Here is a 12,067-nt window from a genome sequence, read left to right on the forward strand (position 1 = left end):
GGGATCCTCCCTTCATCATGAAGGCAGGATTGCTCACTTCTAAGAGATCATGCCCTCTCTCGCTTAACCATTCTCCCACAATTCCCCCTTCTTGTTTTTGAGCAATCCAGGCTTGGTTCACTACTTTCAGCAGAGCTTTCTTAATACAGCTTAATACTACACATAAACATAAACATACAACTATAAGGATTATTAATATGCGTAAGCCTTCAGTAAGCAACCCTATTAGCCACTACGGTAGATTTCCAAACAGGTTAGTTAACCATTCGCCTAATAGCCCATGGTTCTGACGGATTTTACTTGCGTGCTCCTTCAACCATTGCAATTGTTTGTGAATGGATTCACTATGATCAGACAAATTCATGCAGCACATACCCTCAAAATCCTCACAACCATGACCTTAAGCTAATAACAAAAATCAATTGCAGCCCTATTTTGCAGAATAGCATGTCGCAGGCTACCTTGGTCCTCTAATAGGTTAAGGCGTTGCCTGCTGTTGCCCCAGGCTCGAAGAGAGACAAAAACACTCTTTCAGTGGGGCTGAGTAGGGTAACCTTATCATCACAATTTGGTGAGAGCCCTAGGGCCACCCGTTTACTACGGGTGGCAGTCCTGTTCCCTGTTATATTTTTCCACCATTTTTTTCTTTTTTTTTCTTTCTTTCTTTTTTTTTTTTTGAGTACCATTATTCCAAATTGGGTGCCCCCCTTTTGCCTCAGCTCCAAGGGCTCCCAACCCTTGGCGGCTTGTTGTAAAATTTTCCAATCATGTGGTTCCCATTTCCCCTGACCATTCTGTTGTAGCACAGGGAACGCCAGTGCTGTGGGGCCCTCGGACCCCGCAACAGGCTTCCATTGTCCTTCTATTATAGTGTCCTTGATAATACCACTCCAGCGGGACTCCCTTGGAAGTCTGGCGAGGGGATTTATTAAGCAGGGAGGTACTCCTCCCTCTTTCTCTTGCGCCTGCAGCTCCACCTTTTTCAGGCGTTCCGATAGCTCCTGTAGCACTCTTACGGTTTCTTCTGGTGACGGCGGTACTTTATTTCTGGTGCCAGGCGTGTTGTCCCCCGAAGACTCGCTGGACGAAAGCAGCGGGGGGTACTCTGATGGAGTCTGGCGTGAGCGGGTGGTCTCGTTGAAGGAGGGTAGAGGCGGCCGCTGAGGTGGCATAGGCAGCGGCAACGGTGGATGCAGGGGACTGTTGCTAGGCAGCGGCGGGGGGGGAGCACTAGGAGGGGGTCGGCATTCCTTTCCACCCAAGTCTCTGAGGTCAGCAAGAGGCGCGGCCGCCGCCCCTCTTTGAGCCTCCTCCGGGCGCACTTCCGCGTTTGCCTCAGAGCTCGGACCGGCCGGCTCTGAGGAAACCTCTGCTTTCTGGGATGCAGCGGGTGACGGCGCTGACGATGCCTCCCCCTCAGAGTTCTCTCGCACCCTTTGCAGTGTCTCCCCGACAGACCGGCTCATTGCCGTTAAAGTCTCTAGTACGGTGTTCCAAAATGCGCGAACAACTTTCCCGTCCCTCAGTTCCAGCTTTTCCAGTTTTACTGACAGCTGCTCAAACATTTTTAATAGTTGAGCCGTGGACGGCTTTGTCCCCATGGGGGTGGTAGGCGAGGCTGTGCCTGACGACTCCGGAGATAACAACGTCAGGGGCTCCCGCCATGACCTTGGCGGGGCTGTGCTGCCCTCCCCTGGTACGGGCGGCGACGAGGGCCCTGGACATGGCGCACTGCCGGCTCCCTCAGGAGCGGACGGAGGCAAGGGCTGCGGGGGGGGCGGTGGCAGAGGGACCGACGGTTGAGCTCGCATCGCCTTAACCTCCTTCTTGTCCTTGTCTCCACCCTCGATGGTCTTATGCCACATTGTCTCTCCGAAATCTCTCCATTCCGATACGGAAAATAGCATATGAGTATCAGGGAAATGTCCCCATCTTTGCCCTAGCTTAATCAATCGGTGCAACTGCTTTTCCGGGGCGTCAATCCCTCTCTTAGAGAGTATCCCGGCGAGCAAGGCGGCGGCAGCATCAGTTTCCATGCTGCTCCCTGAGAGGCGGGGTGCGACCCCGAGGCCTCAGTGTCTGACTGGCTAGGGACATACAGCCAGCACTCCTCTCAGCCGTTCAATCCCCACTCCCGTCCTCTCGCTGCTTACCGCAGTCTCGGAGCTCTTATCGGAAATCAACCATCCTCTTATCGGTAGTCTCGGAAATCAGCCATCCTCTGCTACCAGATGTCGGTAGTCACGGAAATAAACCATCCTCTGCTACCAGATGTCGGAGTGGAGGGACGGACCCGGAGTAACGATGAGTCTCAATATGAGTATGGTCGTTCTCCCTTTATTAGAGCTTACACAGAGTATATATAGACAAGCAATAAGCATGCACTAGCAATAGCTGTATGATTGGTTTACTTCTGTCCACGCGCCTAAAGCGGATATATGATTGGTGCAAAGTTGCTGTTCATGTGGAGGGGCTTGTCGGCCCCCTCCTTTACTTGTTTACCACTACTTGCCTTCCCCTTCTGTAATGGTCTAGGAATGCTCAAGGACAGTTCACATAGCTGTGGGATCCTCCCTTCATCATGAAGGCAGGATTGCTCACTTCTAAGAGATCATGCCCTCTCTCACTTAACCATTCTCCCACACAATTTTCTGAAGCCTCATAGATAATTTACCTATTTTTCAGTTCATTGCTTGGTTAGAGATATCTAAATTAAATCAGGTCACGTTACGTCCTTGGAATCACCTGTTTATACCAGAATAGTGTCAGGAAGAGTTTTGCTCCTAGAGACAGCAATGTCAGCAGACATTATGGTACCAGAATGATTTTCACTAGGAAAATGCTCCATTCAACACACCATGCCTTCAAGGGCTTCAGGAAGTCCTTTAGCTTCTTCCTACTTGGCCTAGGAAAAAGGTGTATCAGAGGATATCAGGTTATGGGAATTACATCAAGTACCTGGTTTAATCAGGCTGCACACAGATTCTGATTCATTAAATCTCCTATCATTTAAAAAGGGATTCTAGTTTTTTTAAACAAGTACTTTGGTTTCTGAATAAAAGGCAGAAATTTAAAGTAAAAATTTTAAATGTTTACTGTTGCTTCTTGCTGTAAATGTCTCGATCAATTCTGATGCACTTAAAAGGCTTTGGCCTGTGGCCAAAGAACACGGGGGGGGAAAAAACCTCATTTATCTCATTTTCCTTTTTCAACTGGCAAAATATAAGTTTTCTCTCATTTATCATTTTCTGGGAATGGCCAGTTTTGCTAATCACAGATGTCAATGGAAAGCTCATCTGGCTATTTAGAATTCCCTTGTGCTCCATAAAAGGCAATTAAAATAAAACTTTGTGTTAAGATGTCTTTATCTCATCAGATGCATGGATGATTCATTTCTGCTTTACTACTTTGATGTCCAACTAGAATAAACTAGCTTTAGGATAGTAGAAAGAACTAAGGGAAACAAAACAAAAGGGATGCACTAAGGAGAGGAGTGAAGGCACCCAACTCTCATCTCAGAAGTACAATTCTCTGTTGAAGCTACTGGAAGCCCTCATGCTTCGAGCCACCTTTGCCTCTCCATGGCTTTGCCAGAGTGCCACAGGGAAGAGACCTCTGCTCCAGGGATGAGAGAAGCAATGAAGAGCAAAACTGCTCTGCTCCATTCCCATGCAGGATCTAATGGTGCCTCTGGGTGCCTCTGCGTAATCATGGCAATTAATACCGGAGGAGTGGGAGTCACAGTTAAGAATTCACAGAATAAAACTAAGTGACAAAATATTTATTTCACAATCAAAAACAATCTGCATTTGGGAACAAGGTTACTCAGCGAATCTGTGTCTCTGCCTACCAAGGCAGGGAGGTGCTCCAAAACACTTATATTCCTCCAGATGTATGCTAATGTAAGTGATATGACAATCCACAACTATTTCTAAAAATTTATCTATTAAAACCCCCCCTCCTTCTGAGTTTCAAAGGCACAAAAAAACTAGAAGTGTTTCTTATTTACTAAAAACATGCCACATACCTTACTCAGTGCTGCATTGTCTGATTAGCATTTTTATTATTTTGTACTCAGCAATTTGGAAAAGAGCAACCAAACACTGTGAATCAATTTTCACCCATTCTTGGAAACATCTAGGACCATCAATAATGTTTGAAAACTGAACACAGTTATCCCCAGTATGCAAGAGAGAGGATTAAGCCATACAAGCATAGGGTAACAGATGGAGCTTTCTGTATTCTTACAGTTTAATGCTGCATTTCATATCTATTTTATTTTGAATCCTCTAGCAATCCTCTAGTAGCTTTTCTTCTTTCTCCCTCTCTTTTTTTCCTCCAATTTCTGTTATGTGTAATATAGTATATTTCTTTCTGCACAGATTCATGCCAGCAGACTTGTTTCCATGCTGCAACATGAGCATGTTAATAAATAGGAAGAGAATCTAAATCTGACACAAGTTTTCTAATTACTCTACTGACAGGCATACATCCAGCTACACCACAGGCACCCACGACTTACTCGCTGAACCTCTAATCACTTAAGAATGAGACATTGTCAATATCCCATGCAACAGAAAAGATCTGTTCACTGGAAGTTTCAGACCGAATTCAGAAAGCAGGTTTTTTCCTTTATAAAAGGACTGTAGATTTCTTTGCGCTTTCTGGAAATCTTTAGGAATGAATCTCAGACAGGGAAGGAGAAACACATATCAACTAACCTGCCTCAAGTCCCATCACAAAAGGGTGGCAGAGGATGGAGAGAACTTTTTCTCTCAGTCTGATGCCCAGTCCTCTGGGCTGCACCAACATGCTCTTTTAAATTTTCCCACATTTATATTTTCTTTTCACAGTGCATGTTACTGGGGCATGGAGTAACCACTAAGCAATATAAAAGACCTTGTGACAATACGCTCTGCAGCTTATGCATAAAACACAGAAGCCCTAGGATTACTATGGTTAATTGCTACTGTGCAGCTCAAAATTAGAACTTTTTTTTTTTTTTAGTTCGGAAGGAAACAGCAGTATGTGGTAAGAGTATAATAGGACAATTGTTACTGGACAAAAAGCCCTATATCTCACCCATTCCTATACCGAGTGTTTAGATAAGTACACTAGGAAAATACTCTCTTCATATAAAAGAATCTGGCTATCTTGGACCTTCAAGATTAATTTCACTCCAGGTTTATATTGGCCTTTGTTAACATAAACTGTGGCTCCGGCCTGTCAGTTCTGGAAGTTAGCCACAGCTGCTGCCGCGGGCGATGGCAGGGCACCCAGTGCCAATGCATGCCTGAAGAGGGATTTGTTTTGTTTTCGCAGCGCCGTCCCCTGCCCCAGCCCCTGGTGCGCTGCGAGCTGCAGAACCCCGCGCCCTGCCAGGGGCCCCCGCGTTGCACTGGGACGCCCCGGCACCCGGCTGCCCAGCCCTGGCACCTCTCCGAAGGCTTTGTTGGTCTTAGGCAAGATTAGCAAAGCTGGTTTAAAGATTTCTGCAAAGCAGAAAGATGAATGCGATATTCACTGAAATAAGGGGTGCTGTCTCCCTTCCAACACAAGCCACAACAGGCAAAAGCCCTGAAAACATCTCCTAATAAAACAGCAGTTGCCCAGTTGCTTGCTAATGTGCTGTTCCCACATGGCGGAGCAGAAAATGCCACCACGCGATGATGAGCAGAAGGCTCTGAACTGGAGCGATGCCTGCACGGTGACATTTCAGCTGCCAGTTTGCAGCAACCCAAGCGTAACGCGTGAACGCAGCACTGCTGCAGGCAGCCCAGGCGCGGGCTACGACAGAAAAGTGACCCTTAGTCGTACTTTCCAAACAAACGGTATGGACTTTTCCCACTTCCTCCCCAAATAAACTGTAATTTTTTCTAACATCACCTGCCAAACATAACGGTTGCAGTCTATTGGGAAAGCCTAGCCTGATTTTCTTTTGCTGGATATCATGTTAGAAGTACACACGTTCCCAGAAGACACTTGCATTTGCACTTTGTTTTAAACTACCAGACCTGCTCAGTCTGTCAGACACGTTAAAGCCATGCCCCCTCCTTCCAATCAGGCAATTTCAGAGGGTTTTTAACCGCCTTTTCCAAGTCCAAGAGCAGCAGGAATAGAACAGAAGATGAAAAGGCATAAGTCTGGGAAAAAAACATGTCCCAGTAATTCCCAAAACAAATATCTTTAGGATGACATTTTCTTTCCCTGGTATGGATATTTGTCTGCTAGTAACTTGGAGAAGACGAACAAATCTGTATTTCACATAAGCCACAACTGAGGACACCACCATCCTAAACTGTATTCGTAACACTGTCCTGGTCAGGCAGCATATGACTGAAGTCATAACTAAAGCTCACAGGAAATTTTTAAATTCTTGCTCTCTTCACTGGAAAACATCCCTGTTTCTCAAAAGATCAAGAACGTTGGCTTTCAAACCATAAAAGAGAGAAACTCACCACAAAAAGCCAAGAAGCCAGACTTAATTTAAGCTGAGTATCTCAACCATCAGCAGGCACAGTATTATGCAGAAGAAGGGGAGATGGAGGAAGAAGAAAGTACATCCGTTTTTGTTTTATTAATTACAAAACATAGATGCTTCATTTTTTATTTCCTCATTCAAACAAAATCACAATTTTGAAACCACTTTTTTGAAAGCAGTATTTTTGGTTTTCAACCAGCACTAGCAATAATCCTTTACCACATTTTTAACGTGCATTGGATGCAAATATTTGAAAGCTGTACCTCAAATCAGACATTTGCCTTTAAATGGCAAATTGCTGATTCATTTCTGATCCACCATACTTGCTGTTCACATCATGTCTTAATGTTAGCCCATCCCTTTTGCTTGTTCCATGCACTTTCTTAAATAAGCTTAAATTAATTGTCCATTAGATATAATAAGTGTTGAGGATAATATTGCAGTGTATTTCAATTGCTTTCATAAATCAAAGGGAAAGAAAGATGCTTGCTCTACCTTCTTCTTAAAGGACTTCTTTTATGGCTGTATTATAGTTTTACTCCTACAATTAGTCTACCAATTAATTTTCATGTTGTGCATCATCTATAACTAATGAAAAGCTAATAAAAAAAGACTAAACAATTATGTCATATCTGAACCAGGCTGAACTGAAAACAAACTCCAGTTTCCAATTTTCAATATACACAGACAGAAAGATTTTCCTTTAAAATAACTTCAGCAAATGACCCATAAACACACACACACACACACACTTTATTATAATTATAAATAGTTACCTATACCACTGTGAATTTTAAAAAAAGTTTATTCTCTTTAGAGGTCTTTCTATGCAGAGGGTATTTCTCAAGACTCAGCACTAGGAATCTGCAGTAAGAATCAGAAAGTAAAACTGCCAACCAGGAAAGAGCAATTAATTTAAACATGAGTTAAAAACCGGAAAACTATGAAGCACAATTCACTATGTTTAGCTTTAGCTGCCTTAAAAATAGTGATAAACCAGATTTAAGATTTCAAACTTTAATTTTATGATCCAAATCATGTATAAAAAGGAGACCAGAATAACTTGTGTTGGTGCATATCTGAAATGGAGCTTCTAGTTTAATTTTCTCTGAGAAGAAGCCAGTTCATGCTTGTCAGAACTGTGTACTGAATCAACATGCAATAAGTAGGCAGTAAGTAGGGACCGATGGGGAATTTGCTTTCAAACCACATTGCTGATCAGAAACAAACAACATATATGCAGTCAGTGATGGATAAAATGACTGAAATACTGAAGCAAAACAGAAAGATTTTTTCATGAAAAGACAAATGCTAAAGTCAAGCAAGAAGCAACAGGTTTTTTTTCTTCTTTAAAGAAAATGATTTACATAGAATCAAATAAGCTGCATTATTTACTTTCTTTTCGTTACATCTAAAGAAGATCCAGGTGCCTGGCTCTGTATTCACTGCTTTCTGACTCTAAATCACTTCTCTGGGTAGAAGAGAAGAACTGAAAATACTGTGCAGCAAATCCTGCCACATGACTCTATTTTTGTGTAACAAGGAAAAGAATGGGACTATGAACAGATCTGTTAAAGTTTTAAGTTCTCATTTAACAGAAAGGGCATTCAAGAATCATTAGGCATTCAGTTTTTATTTTGTTCAAACTAAAATTCATAGGTGTTCAAATACAGGAACCTGGTTTGGGCCAGTATTTAGCTTTTTAACTCTTATTAAATTTTATCAAATTAGGCTTAGGTAAACAGAGTCTGCCTACTATCAAAGCAGCACAGCATCTAAAAATTACTATTTAGCAATCCAATTAGGAAGCCAGATTTCTCAGATAGCTGGGTTCCTTGGAGCTGCCCTGAATCTCAGCAGAGACCCTAGTTACTAATCATGGTTTAAAATACAGAGACTTCCTTTAAGCCAGCCTATCTTGCAAAGCCAAAATATTGTCCCTTAAGACAAAAGCAGAGCTGACAAAGAGTGAGGTCCAAGAAAGACAGTCTCACAAGCTCTTGGCTTTAGATACCCCCATAGGGAAACCGTATCAAACATCTGAGTTGTGTGGAGACAAGTTTGGCCCATCCTTTGAACTCGTTTTTACCAACTTTATTAATTGTGCCTTGTTAACTTTATCAATCTGCTATAATTACTGTTTCATTAAATTGATAAAATTGCAACTACTGCTCAACTTGACTGTGTTTAGCCAGAGCAATGCGCTCTTTTGTAAATCTCCAGAATGCTTATGTTCGTGACTCAATGATCTTTGCATCTCCTCTCTTGATAATGAAAAAAATTATAGTCTTCTTTCAGTACATAGGTCATTTAGAAACATTACGGTTTTATTGAGAATGGATTTAAATCAGTACATGGAGGTGGAGTCTTAGAAAACAAATCATTCATAAATGTCCAGGAGCATGAACAATTGCAGTCCTTTGACTGGTTTTCAGAACATGTTAATATTTATGATCCATTTTTGTCTGAACTACAGTTTGGAAGAAGGGATTCATAATTATCAGGTTACCTTGCTTTTCAAAGTAGTTGTATTAATTCAAGCAGCAGCAAAGCTAAACACTAAACATTATTACTACAGTACTTTACTATAGCAAGGATACGGAAAATATGCCACATGTTAACAAAGTCTAATACTTAACATTCTTTTAAAAGGAAATGTTATTTTAAACACACAAGAGGCTCTTAAAAGTTATGATGTAGAAATAAGAAAGTACTGCTGCTTTGAGCTAATTGACAGAATTGTATTACTTGTAGCAATATATATTTTTTCCTTAAAATGATTCTGTCACAAACTGATGATTCGTAGGACTTTAATTCTCTCTCAAGTTGGCACATAATATGGATCCTGTTATTCATCATACCTTAGTAACTATAGAAGAACCTTCCACAAGGCCCTCTTTCAGTTTTCCTTCTTCTGATAAGCATTAATTACCATACATAAAAGTGAAAAATTTTCAACATTGAACAGCTTTAGAGATCAACTATGAAATAGTTGAATGAAAGAAGTAGAGTGGAGGTATGAAATCCTCTACTGAACTCATTAGTTTTAAAATTACATTAGATCAGTAATGACCTAAGCCTAGATAAAACAAGTGTCACCACAATTTTTAACTGAAGTATTTACAACAGAAAACAATGTTCCCTATCACAGATGCCCAAAGCAACTGTGGGTTTTATTTCGAAGATACATTCCCACACTACTCCAGCCCTAGCTGTACTGATCAAGGGAAGCTCCACCTGACAGATGCAGCAGTAAAGCTAAACTTAACTTCCCCAGAGCGAACCCCAAGAAGACAAAGCTTCCTGAGGTGCATCAACTGCACAATGCCATGCCTAATCTTAAACATCACTTTGTCCTGATTAAGCCAAATAGTTCAGCAGCTTTGGACCTCTTAATAATATAGCTCTGCACCTTCAGTAAATGAAATATTTCAGCACTCGCCCCTTCCCCAACAAATTACAAAAATTCCCTAAACTGCAGTTTAGGGAATGCAGACTGCCTAAATAGCAGTTTTTACAGAAACAGTTCTTAAATAAAGAACGATAATAATTTCACTCCATCCTTTAAACCAACCCACTTTCCACAACCCTTCCCATCCACATTTTCCTTACACTTACTGTGAACTTAAGTAACCACTTAATGGTAATGTTATGGTAAAAATATTTTTATCCTTTGTATAGACGTTATCCATTATTACTGGTCCCGTTCATACTCAGCCAGCTAGCTTAATTAAGCGGTGAGCCATGAAGAAGGTAGAAAGTTAGAGATTCAACAGAAATACATGCATAAATGCCATGCAGAACAGCAGTAAAGCAGCAGCAGTGATGTACGAGATGCTGATTGGTAAAAGGTTTTGGCATAAAAACGTTTTTCCTTGATAATGGTATAATTCAAATTAACTGGCTGCATCAAAGATGCAGAAGCTAGTGTCTGAAATGATGAAGCTACTGAAACCATAATAAAGGTTTACATTTATACACAGAACCATTAGACAGTGCTATGTGCTATAAATTAGTGTGCCCTTAATACAGTATCTGGAAAGACAGTCTTATGATCTACTACCTTTTTTACAGCCTGACTTAAGCCATTAAGATCTTCATCATATGCCTTCCCAAGAGATGAAAATGGAGTACTACTATTGGCCATCCACACACATCATGAGTATCAACGTTTCACTAAGACGACAATCCGTAGGATGAAGGATTCTTTGGGATGAGTAAGGGTGTGAATATCAGACTTCTATATTACCTTTAGGAAAATAATTATCTTGATTTATTCTCTCTTTTCCTTCTAGTTGCTGCCAAGCTAGAATATATGGCTCTTGCTTACTCCTCAGTACCTTGAAATGATACTTAAAATATCTTTTCCTAGTATCTCCAGTTTGTCTAACCCATGTTTTGCTTCATATTCAGAGGGTGTCCTTCATCCACTAGAATACCACCACATAAGGACCAGCAGATTTCCTCCATTCCTCCACACAGCCTGTTCCTGAACAGCTTCAGACCACAACACATAAGGAAATTCTGCATGGGGAAAGTACAGAGGAAAAAGTATGCTCTGACCCTGCATTTTGACAGTCATGGAGTGCACAGCCCTGATAACAAAACCTCCCCCCTCCCTGGCTGACATATGGCAAAGTGACTATCAGCCAGCCTCTGCTGAAGCAAATACCAGTCGTAAGGGATATGCTGGTAATTGCTGTGTGCAGACTGCCACTTCATGGCATTACGGTGATGTAATGTAGTATATAAACATTTGCACATGGCTTAATTAGGTAGAGAGCTTTTCCAATACCTAAACAACAGATTATCAGGTAGATACACCCTGAATGCATTTCCCTGAACTGCATCTTGACATCAAACCCTGTCAGCAGGAACCATCTTGCAAATTTTCTAAATGGGAATCACAGAATCACACAGAACGGTTGAGGTTGGAAGGGACCTCTGGAGATCATCTAGTCCAACCCCCCTGCTCAAGCAGGGTCACCTAGAGCATATTGCACAGGATCGCGTCCAGGCGGGTTTTGAATATCTCCACAGAAGGAGACTCCACAACCTCTCTGGGCAACCTGTTCCAGTGCTCTGTCACCTTCACAGTGAAAAAGTTTTTCCTCATGTTCAGATGGAAGGGCTAAAGCGAAATGTGAATGTTGCAAGAGGAAAGACGGGCTTCTCAGCTAAGGTATAGCCAGAAGGCAAATATAACTAAACCTAAATTACGAAAAAGAAGTTTGAAAGAACGCACTTTGTGTGCGGCAGGCCAGGGTAACAAAAATGTTTACAGGGGCATCAAGTCACTGAAACATTCAAACAAATCCAGAACTTCAACTTTTTAGTCTACTTTTCTAAGGAAGGTGGCCCAAAGCCACATAAAACATTAGCTACATTTTTACTGTATTGTCTACCTTCTTGATGAAAACAGATTTTTAGAATTTGGTCTCTGACTCAGGTTTTACATTAAAAACACATGATTAATACAATGTAAATACATTCAAAAACTCATATAAAGTCAAGAAAAAGTACTGTAGCGTTATTCAGTCACATATACACATATGCATTGGCTAAATGATGTAACATGCAGAACTG

The sequence above is a fragment of the Apteryx mantelli genome, chromosome 3 (genome assembly GCF_036417845.1).
Source record: "Apteryx mantelli isolate bAptMan1 chromosome 3, bAptMan1.hap1, whole genome shotgun sequence".
NCBI classification, from domain to species: Eukaryota; Metazoa; Chordata; class Aves; order Apterygiformes; family Apterygidae; genus Apteryx; species Apteryx mantelli.